This window comes from Babylonia areolata, chromosome 7 (genome assembly GCF_041734735.1).
Source record: "Babylonia areolata isolate BAREFJ2019XMU chromosome 7, ASM4173473v1, whole genome shotgun sequence".
Lineage (NCBI taxonomy): Eukaryota > Metazoa > Mollusca > Gastropoda > Neogastropoda > Buccinidae > Babylonia > Babylonia areolata.
This window is the reverse complement of record NC_134882.1, coordinates 39050361-39065360: the sequence shown is the minus strand read 5'-3', so window position 1 is coordinate 39065360 and position 15000 is coordinate 39050361. Positions and strand designations below refer to the sequence as shown.

The window sequence follows — 15000 nt, the reverse complement described above, 5'->3', positions numbered from 1 at the left end:
CTCTCTTCTCTCATTCCTGTCGCTATATGTCTGTGTGTGTGTATATGTAGTTCTTTGTCTTTCTGTCTGTCTGTCTGTCTGTCTGTCTATCTGTCATTGTGTTTCGCCTGAAGGTTTTTCTGTCTCTGTGTCTGTCTCTGTTCCTCTCTTCTCTCTTTCCTGTCGCTATATGTCTGTGTGTGTGTGTATATATGTAGTTCTTTGTCTTTCTGTCGGTCTGTCTGTCTGTTTATCTGTCATTATGTGTTTCGCCTGAAGGTTTTTCTGTCTCTGTGTCTGTCTCTGTTCCTCTCTTCTCTCTTTCCTGTCGCTATATGTCTGTGTGTGTGTATATGTAGTTCTTTGTCTTTCTGTCTGTCTGTCTGTCTGTCTATCTGTCATTATGTGTTTCGCCTGAAGGTTTTTCTGTCTCTGTGTCTGTCTCTGTTCCTCTCTTCTCTCTTTCCTGTCGCTATATGTCTGTGTGTGTGTATATGTAGTTCTTTGTCTTTCTGTCGGTCTGTCTGTCTGTTTATCTGTCATTATGTGTTTCGCCTGAAGGTTTTTCTGTCTCTGTGTCTGTCTCTGTTCCTCTCTTCTCTCATTCCTGTCGCTATATGTCTGTGTGTGTGTATATGTAGTTCTTTGTCTTTCTGTCTGTCTGTCTGTCGATCTGTCATTATGGGTTTCGCCTGTAGGTTTTTCTGTCTCTGTGTCTGTCTCTGCCCCTCTATTCTCTCTTTCCTGTCGCTATATGTCTCTGTGTGTGTGTATATATGTAGTTCTTTGTCTTTCTGTCTGTCGGTCTGTCTGTCTATCTGTCATTATGTGTTTCGCCTGAAGGTTTTTCTGTCTCTGTGTCTGTCTCTGTTCCTCTCTTCTCTCATTCCTGTCGCTATATGTCTGTGTGTGTGTATATGTAGTTCTTTGTCTTTCTGTCTGTCTGTCTGTCGATCTGTCATTATGGGTTTCGCCTGTAGGTTTTTCTGTCTCTGTGTCTGTCTCTGCCCCTCTATTCTCTCTTTCCTGTCGCTATATGTCTCTGTGTGTGTGTATATATGTAGTTCTTTGTCTTTCTGTCTGTCGGTCTGTCTGTCTATCTGTCATTATGTGTTTCGCCTGAAGGTTTTTCTGTCTCTGTGTCTGTCTCTGTTCCTCTCTTCTCTTCTTTCCTGTCGCTATGTGTCTGTGTGTGTGTATATGTAGTTCTTTGTCTTTCTGTCGGTCTGTCTGTCGATCTGTCATTATGGGTTTCGCCTGTAGGTTTTTCTGTCTCTGTGTCTGTCTCTGCCCCTCTATTCTCTCTTTCCTGTCGCTATATGTCTCTGTGTGTGTGTATATATGTAGTTCTTTGTCTTTCTGTCTGTCGGTCTGTCTGTCTATCTGTCATTATGTGTTTCGCCTGAAGGTTTTTCTGTCTCTGTGTCTGTCTCTGTTCCTCTCTTCTCTCATTCCTGTCGCTATATGTCTGTGTGTGTGTGTATATGTAGTTCTTTGTCTTTCTGTCTGTCTGTCTGTCATTATGTGTTTCGCCTGAAGGTTTTTCTGTCTCTGTGTCTGTCTCTGGCCCTCTATTCTGTCTTTCCTGTCGCTATGTGTCTGTGTATATGTAGTTCTTTGTCTGTCTGTCTGCCGTAGCTCTGTGTCTCTCTGTCTGTGTCTCTCTTCTCCACCACTCTCTCTGTGTGTCTCTGTCTATATCTGTCTCCCCCTCCCTCTCTCTCCCTCTCTGTCTGTCTGTCTGTCTCTCCCCCCTCTCTCTCTCTGTCTGTCTGTCTGTCTCTCCCTCTCTGTCTGTCTGTCTGTGTCTGTTTGTCTCTGTCAGTGTGTCTGTCTCTCTCTCTCTCTCTTTGTGTCTCTGTCTGTCTGTCCATCTGTCTCTCTCCCTCTGTCTCTCTCTCTGTCGGGCTGTCTGCATGTAAACCCTCATAAACCCACCAGACTAAAGACCTTAAATATGAATAAAATATCATACCCGTGTCTGAATCCTCCCTCATTCTCCTTGTCTCCTCCCTCTCTCTCTATCTCTCTCCCTTTCTAGCCTCTTCCCCCCCGACGCCCCCACCCCCTCTGTCTGACAATGGCTCTGTCCTTTTCTTCTTCCGCCACGTTCCTCCTCCTCTAGTTGTCTGAAACCGATGGATGGAGAGAGAGAGATAGAGAGGGATAGATAGCTAGATAGATACAGAGAGAGAGAGAGAGAGAGAGAGAGAGAGAGAGAACACTGAACACTCAAATGTTTAATGTCATTAGCTGAAAAGCTCTAGTGAGATAGTTGGTACTAATCAGAACAAAATGGTGCAAAGAAAGGGGAAAAAAAAAACCCCACACACAAAAACCAGCATCGAAACAACCTAAACTGATGAGATTTGCGATACTTTGGCACTGTGTCATTACCTTAAGTACATGTGATGGGAGGTTGGGGGAGGGGGTGGGGGGGGGGGGGGGGGTAATGTGCCTCCCCCCCCTCCCCCCAGTCGTTCGTCTCCAAGGTTTGGACAGTACACAGAAAACAAAGTAAATATAAATCATGTAATATATATTTACGCATGTAACATCGACACACATCGTATCAATACAAACATATACTAAAGTACATATAATTTATAAATCCTGAAATAACTGTTTATGCTTCAGCATCAACACTCATCATATCAATACAAACACATCATATAATTACAAATTCGAGAGTGACCATCCAAATGTAACCCTTCCTTTTTATCTATGCTTTTTTTTTTTCCTCATAGAACCCGTACTCATTTTTAATTGATTGATGAGTATTTGGACCGATGATGGACGTTTTCCATATATTTATTGCCTCAGATACATATTTTGCAAGTGAAAGTATCATACCTTCAGTTTCTGTCATCAGTATGCCGAACGGGAGGGAGGGAGGGAGAGAGAGAGGGAGGGAGGGAGGGACGGACGGACGGTCAGAGATAGACACGCGGACAGACGATGCAGACAGGCAGGCAGACATAGTGGGAGGTCCACACACAGACACAGACATAAACATAGACATACACACACACACACACACAACACACGCCCACACACACAGACACACACACACACACAGACACACACACACACACACACACACACACAGATACACACAGACAGACAGACACACACACACACACATACACACACACACACACACACATACACACACACACAGAGACACACACAGAGACACACACAGGTTGTACGGTAAAAGTTGAGGGAAACGGGATAGACGGGGGAGGGGGTGGGTGGGTGGAGTGGAATCCAAGATGAACATTTGAAATAATTAGGAGTACATTTGAAAAAAATCACCAACAACAAAACCCCCTATGGGCAGCGTCCAGCAGGCGTCACTGTGCTCGGACAAATCCATATACGCTACACCACATCTGCCAGGCAGATGCCTGACCAGCAGCATAACCCAACGCGCTTAGTCAGGCCTTGAGTGCATGCATATATAATTATGTACCCCCCATCAGACTGGGTTTCTTCTACAGAATTTTGCCAGAGGACAACACTCTCGTTGCCATGGGTTCTTTTTCATTGCGCGAAGTGCATGCTGCACACGGGACCTCGGGTTTATCGTCTCATTCAAATGACTAGTTGCTCAGTTTGATTTTCCAGTCAAACATGGGAGGAGAAAGGGAGGAGAGCGGAATTCGAACCCAGACCCACACGGAACCTCTGTATTGGCAGATGAGCGCCTTAACCATTATGTCATCTTCTTCCTCCTCCTCCTCCTCCACACACACACACACACACACACACACACACACACACACAGACTGCAGTTCGTGAAAGAAATCCACAAACCTGGAAGTCGTTCACAATACCGTTGACACCACCAGCACCAGCACCACCACTACCACCACAGCACACAGGGTTGTGCCGTCAGTGTCTTCAGTACAGAGCAGTTCATAAGTCCTCCTTTCGCTTAGTTCGTCACTCACACTGTCTTTTTCTTATCGAGCACGTGGTTCCCACTTCTTTCACTGGGGATTCAGAGGACTTGATAGCTGATAACGTTGACCTACACGATCACTTATGTTATTAGTACGTGGTTCGATTCTCTGTCGCCGCCCCAGTTCTCACGCCTCGCGCATCGCTTGACACGATGAGTACTGTTCGATCACATAAGGTTATTATTATGATGATGATGATGATGATGATGATGATGATGATGATGGATGAATCAGATCAATTATTTTGCAAGGTTTGAGAAAGCAAGAGGGGTGTCTTGAACTTGAAGGGTTCGGGAGGCGTGGTGGGGGAGAGGGGTGGATTGTTCCTGTCCCTGCCGGTTTGTACACAGAGCCTTCTTCTTTTTCATTATTATTATTATTATTATTTGTATTCATTTTTATCACAACAGATTTCTCTGTGTGAAATTCGGGCTGCTCTCCCCAGGGAGAGCGCGTCGCTACACTACAGTGCCACCCATTAAAAAAAAAAAAATTCCTGCGTACAGTTTTATTTGTTTTTCCAAACGAAGTGGATTTTTCGACAGAATTTTGCCAGGAACAACCCTTTTGTTGCCGTGGGTTCTTTTACGTGCGCTACGTGCATGGTAGCACACGGGACCTCGGTTTATCGTCTCATCCGAATGACTAGCGTCCAGACCACCACTCAGGGTCTGGTGGACGGGGAGAAAATATCGGCGGCTGAGCCGTGATTCGAACCAGCGCGGTCAGATTCGCTCGCTTTCTAGGCGGACGCGTTACCTCTAGGCCATCACTCCACTCATACTCATGACTCATAGTAGTAGTAGGTTGTTGTTGTTCACATTATTATTATTATTATTATCATTATTGGTAATAGTAGTAGTAGTAGTATTTTGTAATCAAGGTAAACTTCTGTTGGGTTTTTTTTTTATGTATCCTTAGTGAAAAGCTGTGTACGCGCGAGTCAAGGTTTCTCGTCTAATATCACTTACAGTGAAAAGACGTTAACTCACTCAGTACGGCCAGTCCTCTCTTCTCCTCTACACAGACCCCTCGGATGTCCAGTGGGTGTCTGAATGACCCAACCGTTAGCTTCCGTCGTCAGAATTGTGGTATTCTTTGTCAACATTCACCTCTTCAGTATAAGAGCCTTCCGCTTGCAATATTTTGATGGTGGTAATTGGGGTGAAACGCTGTTAACGTCGTCTCTTTCGCCGTTCGTATGGAGAGAGTTAAACTAAAGAACGAACGAACGAACGAGTCAAGGTTTCCTTGCCGTGTCTGCGGTGAATCCACGCGGCAGCTACTTGTTTACTTCAGGGCATTGACTGTACACCACAGTATAAAAGTTTATTTGTTTTTTTGTTGTGCGTCCGGCAGGTCCCCTCCGTTTTATACGCCTTCACTTCTTTGGATACACGAGGATAAAAACTTCACACACACACACACACACACAGATTCAATTACACGCGCGAACACACACACACACACACACACACACACACACATTTCACATACACAAAATGCACTCAACACGCACAACATACACGGACAGACAGATACACACACACAACACACACACACTTCAGACACGCATATAGTTCACTACACACACACACACGTACACATATTTTCACACGCGCAAAATACAAACACATAAACTCACAGACACAGACACAAACACACACAGAGCCACCCCCACCCAGCCACCTGTAGTAAGTAGTAGTAGTAGTAGTAAGCTCTCTCACTTGAGGATTTTCCGCAGAACACCACAGAAGCCACAAGCACCGTTTTCCAAACGAAGCCCACACCTCCTGACAGTCAAGTCCCGACGAACGAAACTGCCGGCAGTAGCGATCTGTCTATCCCCTCCACAGAAGCTCACACACACACACACACTCACCCACTCCTACTCTTGCACGCGCGCGCATGCTCAGCTGCCGGCGTCAACTCTCTCTCCTCGCTGCGACTCTCTCTCTCTCTCTCTCTCTCTCTCTCTCTCTGTCCCCCCCCCCCCTCGCCTCCCCTTCCCATATCTGTCGCTCTCGCATCGCCTGCACACACACACACACACACACACGCACAGTGTCACCAGCCTGTTCGCATGGCCCAAGAAAAAGCAAGTGCAAAAAGCTTTCCGCGCGTCCACCACGCAAGTCATGCAGATGTCGTCGTTGTCGTTGTCGTTGTTGTCGTCTTCTTCGTCTTCGCCGTCGTCGTGGTCGTGGTCTTCAACAATGGTTTTGACGGAGGTGGTGTTGTTTGGTGGTGTTGTTGTGACCACCTTTTCAGTTCATCAGTTCACTAGTTAGTGTCGTGGTGGTGGTGGTGGTGGTGGTGTCTATCCCCCCCCACACACCGCATCCCCTCCTGGCCTCCCCCCTCCTCCCCCAGCCTGCCCTCTGTTCATGGCGGGGCATAAATATGTGGTAGTATTCTTTGTGGTGGATTGGTTATCATTATTATCGTGTGGGGAGGCGGGGATGTCTGTTGCTGACATGTAAGAAAATTACAGAAAGAACACTGTGTGTGTGTGTGTGTGTGTGTGTGTGTGTGTGTGGACATTTATGGATATATATATATATATATATATATATATATATATATATATATATACCTACATCGATACAGAAATACATACAAGACATGAACATGCTTTGGTGTTGACTTAAAGTAAACGTTACATGATACAGTAATCACAGTCATGCACATACAACAATCGCAGATAGAGGAAAGGCATAAAATATCGCTCTGTAATTAACCGTATACACGTGTAGTTAACAGCAGACTGTAACGTGTAATTAACAGCAGGTCATTATGCATCAACAATAGGCTATTCAGCAGTATTTTAGATGGAGGTGTCATATAGCACACACATACGCTAGCACACATTTTGCGGGAGTCACATCATCAGCTCCAGTTGTTCAAAAGAGCTGACTTGATTTTGAAATGAAGCTGCATTTAGTTTTGAGTGATCGTCCACCTGTATGTTCAGTCTTGACTCATGAAGCCCCCCCCCCCCCCCCCCCTTCCCCCCCCCTTTTTTTTTTTTTTTTTTTTTGTCTGCTGCTGCTGTCTCTCTGTCCCCACGCGTACACGTCTCCCTGTGTCTTCCACCGACCCCCCTCTCCCCCCCCCCCCCGACCCCCCACCGCCCCCCTCCCTCCCTCTCACTCTCTCTCACACTCAGTCATTCTCTCTCTCTCTCTCTTTGATTTGCTACATGTATCTGGTTTCTACTATCGCCACTTCCGCCATCATTATCATCATTCTGATTACGCTAATGTGTTGTTTGTCCCTTAACAAGACGACGACCATCTCAGTCATCCTGGGGCTGGGGTTGTTGGGGTCGGCGTGTGCGTAGATGGCTGATGAGTCCAATCTGCACCTTGGTATTGAAGGTTCTCAGGCAGTGTGGGCAGGGGATGGTGGCGGCAGTTGGGGAGGGGGGTGGGGTGGGGGGAGGTGGTTTCCAAGGCTCGGGTTTTCCGCGCCGGTCTCCGATGCTAAGGAACAGCTGTCCTGGAGCCAGTTGCATTGCTTGGTTCAAACGTTTTGACAGTTACACGTGACTAAATGACTACCTTGACCGAACTACGCCATTGGTCAGTTCCATACTACACACAGTTAGTAGCGGGTTACGACCATACGAGGCTCTTCCGTCCGAGCAATGCAACTTTTTCTGGTGGCTTCACAGATCACGTCACCTTTGAAACAAAAGGCAGAGCGCCATGCGGACCTGTCCATAGCTGCCTGCTCCCATGTGTCTGGGTTGATGTTGAAAGCCTTCAGGGAGGACTTCAGCGTGTCCTTGAAACGCTTTTTTCTGCCCTCCATGGGAATGCTCGCCCTGTTGTAGCTCGCCATGGGAAAGTTTTATACTGGAACAGCAACAGCAACAGCAGCAGCAACAGCAGCAGTAACAGCAGCAGTAACAATAACAATAGCAATAAATATATGCAGAACTTCTTGTTCTCATACCCAACCACCACCAGCAATAGGAACTACACAGCAGATTTTTTTTTTTTTTCTCTCGTATTTAACAGTCAAGATACTTGTTGGTGGTGGTGTTGTTGTTTAGTCTTCTTTTTGTCCAGAATAGGAACATCATCTGCAACAACATGATACGACTTGTTCAATCGTCCATAAGCAACATAAACTTGTCCTGGACAGATAGTGTGTGTTGGGGGGAGGGGAGGGAGAGGAAGATTATATGGTATGGAGGAAGGACTGGATATTATCATTGTGATATGCCTGGTGCAGGGTCCATCTCAACAGTCTCGAGTTGCGTAGTAGGCGAGGAAGAGGAAGAAGAAGAGGGGTGGACGTTGTTGCGGCATATATTGTCACCAGGTACATAATTATTGTTGCCGGCGAAAATATTTCTCTCTCTCTCTCTCTCTCTCTCTCTCTCTCTCTCTCTGTGTGTGTGTGTGTGTGTGTGTGTGTGTGTATGCGGTTGATTTATAATGTGTGCTTGCCTGAGCGAGCATGCGAGTGAGTGCGTGCCTGCGCGCGCAAGCGCACCAAGTTGTGACTGAGATTACTGCAGCATTGAATATTGTGTTGCAGCGTTACAACAGTGTACTCGGTTCTGTGAGAACTTCCAGCTGCTCGGCCCCTGCTGCCAGGAGCCAGCTGCATTGCTTGGTTCTAACTTTTTGACAGTTACACGTGACTAAATGCCTACGTTGACCGAACTACGCCACTGGTCAGTTCCTATACTACACACAGTTCGTAGCGGGTTACGACCATACTAGGCTCTTCCGTCCGAGCAGTGCAACTGGTTCCCGAAGAGCGAGCCGCCACAGTGCAATTACCCCCCCCCCCCTCCCCGCAACCCCCCCCCCCCCCCCCCGCCCCCCCTCCACACACACACACCCTTTTTCTATCTGCGAGTGTGTGTTTTTCGATCGAAGTGAATTTTGTGTTATTGTTATTATTATTGTTGTTGTTATTGTTATTATTATTATTATTATTTTTTTTCTCTTCTAAATAGAATTTTGCCAGTGACAAGAACTTATTTGTTGTCGTGGGTTCATTTACGTGCGCTACCTAATTAAGTGCATGCCGTTGTACACGGGACAGTGGTTTGACGAATCCGAATGGCTATTACTACCCAAGCCATCACCACTCAAGTTCTAGCGGAGGGCGGGGAAGTGGGGTAAAAAACAAAACAAAAGAAAACAAAACAAGAACTAAACACACACACACACACACACACACACACACACACACACACACACACACACACACACACACACACACCAAACAAAAAAATTCCACAAAAAAACCAACAAACCCAACAAAAACAAAATAACACACACACACACACACACATACATCCCTACAAGCACACACATCCCTACAAACAAAACAAAAAAAACAAAAAAAAACCGGGCCGTCGAATCGGACTGGAACTCGTGCACACTCGCTTCTTATGCAGGGGTGTTGCGGCTCGGCCACCACTCCACTGGCTTGGGGGTGGGTGGGGGGAGGGGGGGGGCGGTTCTGTTTTGTCCACCACCACCACCACCAGACTTCATCATTTCCTTTCATCCTACCCCCACCCCCCCACCACCACCACCACCACCACCAGCCTTTATCATTTCCTTTCATCCTCCCTCCCTATCCCCCCCCCCCCCACTCTCTGACTAACTCCAGCTCTCTACAAACAACCAGGACCCCCCGCCCCCCTCCTCCCCCACCCCCCTACCCCCTCATGGAACGCCAGACACCCAACCAGGACATGACACGGTCACACCCCTTCTTCAAACAGCCAGGACCCCCCAAGGCCCCCCACCCCCACCCTCCCCACCCCCCAGCTCTTAGTTTTGGAACGCCGTGTCGACGAGCCTTCACACCCACCAGACAGACAGGCAGATACATCCAAGGACTCCCATCACCCTCGGGCGAGGGATCCTTCATATCTTCCAAGACACGCTTCCGCCGCCCCCCCCCCTCCCCACCTCCCCCCCCCCCCCGCTTCCCCCAAGCACTGAACACCTTGAGCAAGGCAGTTAACAGTTCGTTGAACTCCATTCTACCATGGTCTCTTTCCCCCCCCCCCTCCCTCCACAATCCATTATGATCCCAACTGGGGGGGGGTCCCGTCATAATGCTGCTGGCCCTTAATAAGGGTTTTTGTGTTGGGTAGTTTGCCTTCGTCTTTCGGGGATCTGAACACAAGTTGTACCTTGGTCAGCGTCAGAAGACGTGTGTGTGTGTGTGTGTGTGTGTGTCTGTGTCTGTGTCTCTGTGTGTGTGTTCGTTCGCGCGTGCGTGTGTTGACATTACTTTGTTTGTTTTGCTGATACCCCTCCTCCTACTCCTCCTCTTCACCTGTCCTCATTTCTTGATGTGATTAAAAAATTTTTTTTTTTTTTTTAGTCATCTATAAATGGTTCCTGACAAGATTTTAAAGACAAATATGGGTTCACTCCTATAAGCTGTGACCAAAAAAAAAAGACATGACTTTGTGATCATAGTAGATCACACACACGCATGCACGCACACACGCGCGCTCACAGACACACGCACGCGCGCGCGCGTGCGCGCTCGCGCGCACACACACACACACACACACACACACACACACACACACTCGTGAAATAGCAACAGCAGTGCATGGCAGCAACAACAAACGGCATCCACGATAATGCGGGAATTATGATCATGTCCATGATGCAATACCAATAGCAACAAAAGTAGCAGCAGCAATAGGATCCATGATAATGAGGACGATTGTGCCTTGGATGAAAGAAGATGGCGATGGAATCCAGAACCCTCATGAATTCATGAACATGCGTCATGTTTTTTTGTTTTTTTTTGTTTTGTTTGTTTTTGTTTTTTTTTGTTGACTTTTTTGTAGTCAAGGAAGTGTTAGTAGTAGTAGTAGTAATAGTAGTGGTAGTAGTACAACTACTACAAGAACTAGCATGCTCACACAGCAGCAACACACGCAAATGTGTGTCCATGTGCGTGCCATGAGCTCGCGCGCGCTCGAACAACCCCTCCCCCCTCCACCCTCCACACACACTCCCACCCAACCCACCTCTCACCCCCCACACACTCACTCACACATGCGTGCTCGCGATGCAAACGCGCACGCACAAACTCACACCCACACCCATCAAACCCCCCTCATCATCATCACCCCTCCCCCTCACGCGCGCGCGCACACACACACACACACGCACGCGCGCGCATGCACGCACACACACACACACACACACGCACGCACGCACGCGCGCGCATGCACACACACACACACACACACACACACACACACACACACACACGCGCGCGCGCGCGCGCTGCTTGAGAAAGCAAAGATTGACAAGTTGTCTCAGTCTGTGCCACAACTTTTTTTTTTTTTTTTTCTCGCCATGGATGGAAGAATGCAAGAAGCCATCCCCCAGTTGACGTTAAGATCCCGATAAAAGGGGAAGATGAGAGGGGTGGGAGTTTGGGGGTCTGGGTGGTGGTGGTGGGGGGTGCAAGGGTGGGAGGTACGGGAGGGAGGGGATGCAGAGAATGGGTAATGGAGATGGTGGTGCAGGAGGAAAAAGGAGGGGTGTTGTGGTGGTGGAGTGAGGAGGTGGTGGGATTGACAAAGCCCCAAATCCCTTGTCTTAGTGTGGCAATTTCCCCTTGGGACGGGCGGCTCCCTGTCTGCTTTGGCTTGCGAAACGTTTTTTGAGGAATGAGGGAGAGAGGGAGAGAGAGGGGGAGGAGACGCAGGGAGAGAGAGACAGAGACAGAGACCGAGAAACAATTGTTTCCCTCACTTTCCTGTCCTGCTTTGTTCTCTCGTGCCACACTACACGTCTCTCTCTGTCTCTCTCTCACTGTCTCTCTCTCTGTCTCTGTCTCTCTCTCTCTCTGTGTGCGTGCGCGCGTGTATGTCACTCACTCTCTCTCTCTCATTGCGTGCGTGCGCGTGTATCTCTCTCTCTTTGCATTCGTGCGCGTGTATATATATATCTCTCTCTCTTTGCGTGCGTGCGCGTGTAATTCTCTCTCTCTCTCTCTCTCTCTCTCTCTCTGTGCAGCTGCAGCTGTGTTATTTATTTATTCACATAATTTTACTGTGTCAGCGAAAGGTTGGCTGTTCAGTCAGCTTTAGCTTCAGACCGATCGCATTTTTCCCTTCTCCCCTCTTCTGCTGTTACACCTCCCACTCTCTCCCCGGCTTTCTCAGCATCCAAAATAAACCTGTCAAAAACTTGAACCTAAGAAAAAAAAAATCGGTCTGTTAACTTTGGGAGGGCAGGTTGAAATCTGGAGATCCGTTGATGATAATTAAAAAAAAAAAAAAAAAAATAAAAATCTCATATCCCAGGATAACAAAGAATTATCTGAGAGTTTGTTGCCTTGCAGTCCCCAAGAGCATCACTTCACAGGGAGCTGGCAGTGTTTGGATGCCATGAGGTCACTCACCAGAGGGGATCCCGCGCTGCTGCTGCTGCTGCTGCTACTGTATCGTTTCTTGAGTTGGTTCGGTGTCAGCATGTTGATTTATCAGCGTGCGCGTGCTGTCTTCGTGAACTCTCTGTTAGTTCCTTAGTCCACGAGCTTGACACTGTGCATGTCGGACTGAAGTGGAGACCGTCACCAACATTATGTTATCATTATGACGTTGTTGTTGTTGTTTTTACTGTGACGATGAAGATGAAAATGATGATAAAGTACTTGAATAGCGCCGAATCTTGTGCAGAGACCATGCAAAGCACTCACACACCAGCAATTCACACGCATGCACGCGCGCAGCTTTGATTCAGGCGGATGAAAGGTCAAGGAGGAAGGTGGCAGAATGGTTAAGACGCTCATCTGCCAATATAGAGAGTCCATGAGAGCTTGGGTTCAATTCCCACTCTCGCCCTTTCTCCCAAGTTTGACTGGAAAATCAGTCTGAGAGTCTAGTCATCTGGATGAGATGATATAATATTATATACCGAGGTCCCGTGTGCAGCACGCACTCGGCGCACTGAAACAGAACCATTTGCAACGAGAGCGTTGTCCCGTGGGAAAATTCTTCAGAAGAAATCCACATATATCGGGGTGCCCCCCCCAAAAGTGAACCGCTTTTTGACAATTATTTTCTCAGTGACAGAGAAACCGAATTCATTAAAAAATTTCCACACAGTAACCTTAGGGTATCATCAACAAGTCTGCAAAATATCTAAAAGTTCGGACGTAAATTATGCGAGTATTGTAAGATTCAAATCAGCATGTAAAAAAAAAAAAAAAAAAAAAAAAAATTCAGTATTAGAGCTGTGCAGTGTGACCTTCATCATGTTCATGCCAGCTGCCAGGTGTTGACATCTTGTCAACCAGTGTCAGTCTAAAAATAGTCTGTCTGGGCGTCAAGTCTATTGTTTTTTTGTTGTTGTTTTTTGTTTTTGTTTTTTTGTTTGTTTGTTTTTATTGTCTGTATCCAAAATCAGTTTTGTCCAAAGTTTCAGTTTGGAAGGATCAACCATGCCTTTGAGTGAAAGTGATAAGGTTACCATTGAAAACTGTTTCAAGGAGAAAGGCTGGGGTGGAAGAAAGATCGTAAAGGAATTTCCTTGCCTGATTTTCAATGAATTCGGTTTCTCTGTCACTGAGAAAATACTTGTCAAAAAGTGGTTTACTTTTTGGGTGGGACACCCGATATATAGTGTATGTATGCACTCAAAGCATGGTTAACTCACTCAGTACGACCAGTCCTCTCTTCTCCTCTACACAGACCCCTCGGATGTCCAGTGGGTGTCTGAATGACCCAACCTTTAGCTTCCGTCGTCAGAATTGTGGGATTCTTTGTCAACATTCACGTCTTCAGTACAAGAGCCTTCCGCTTGCAATATTTTGATGATGGTAATTGGGATGAAACGCTGTTAACGTCGTCTCTTTCGCCGTTCGTATGGAGAGAGTTAAGCGTTTCGGGTTATGCTGCCGGTCAGGCATCAGCCTAGCAGATGTGGTGTTAGAGGATATGCTTTTATGGATTTGTCCGAACGCAGTGACGCCTCCTTGGGAAACTGAAACCCGAAACAGGAAGTGGTGATGCGCAATCCGATCTCACTGTGTGCGGTGCTTTACAGTAGTGCTTCCTGAAAGAGAGCATGGCTCGGCATCATACGTACAGGCTGGATGAGATGCGGGCACATGCATTGTCTGGAATGGAAAAAAAAAGAAAAAAGTATTGACAACGCTACCAGGGGCTGTGTTTGTGACCCAAGACAGCGCTGGAGTTCATGTGATCCCGTCCTTTACATTTGTATCGCATTGTGTTTTGTTTTTGGTCATGATAAATTCCTCTCTTTTTTTTTTTTTCAATTCATTCATTCATTCTTTCTTTTATTCTTTCGTTCGTTGGTTGGTTGGTTGGTTGGTTGGTTGGTTCATTCACCGTATTCTCTTTGTTTTGGTGATAAAATTAATCTTCCCGTGAACACACAGAGCTTAACCCCCAACCCCCACCTCGTCAGATAGGAGCTAGAGGACTGTTCAATATCCCCCCCCCCCCCGTCCCTCTTCCTCCCTACCCTGCCTCCCTCCGTCTCCATTTCTCTCCACCGTCTTTCTTCTGATGCCGATGACCCTAAATCCTTGGGGATTTACAGGTTGGAGCCAGCACAGCAGTGTTACGGGTAGGTAGATAGATGTCTGTGCTGGTTGACTGGTAGGGAGTTTCAGAGCACGTTCTTTGCTCTCTTTTCTCCCTCCTCTCTGCCCCCTTGCCATTTTTTCCCCCCTTCCTGCCGTTTCTCCGGCGTCTTCTCTCTGTTCGCTGTTGTTTATTTTATTATTATTATTATTTTTGTTGTTGTTGTTGTTGAAATATTCGTTTGTGTTCACGTTGACTGTGGTGGCGATGCGGATGGTGTTGTTGTCGTTGTTGCTTTTATTATCGTCATCGTCGTCGTCGTTGTTGTTCTTCTTCTTCTCCCTCTTCTTCCTTTTTTGCTCTGCATCTTTTTGCTTCTCTCTTTCCTCCTCCCCCCGCCCCGCCCCCTCCCTCTACCCCCCCCCCCTTCTCTCTCTCTCTTCCCTCCCCTCTCTTGTTTGGATTATGGCAGCATGTATG

General features: G+C 47.2%; 2 protein-coding genes across 3 annotated transcripts in view; one reads left to right on the top strand and one right to left on the bottom strand.

The window, feature by feature from the left end:
• LOC143284249 (uncharacterized) overlaps positions 1-5807 on the bottom strand; it is a 33597-nt gene extending 27790 nt beyond the window's left edge. Inside the window, exon 1 of one of the 2 annotated variants that reach the window (XM_076590926.1) lies at positions 5675-5807. The gene's annotated coding sequence lies outside the window, so the exon portion shown is untranslated. Of the gene's footprint in view, positions 1-5636 lie in introns of both variants that reach the window. The other variant, XM_076590927.1, reaches the window with a different exon arrangement.
• The window catches only part of LOC143284024 (arginine--tRNA ligase, cytoplasmic-like), a 182699-nt gene that overhangs the window by 78110 nt on the left and 89589 nt on the right, over positions 1-15000 (top strand). The gene's annotated exons all lie outside the window — the stretch shown is intronic.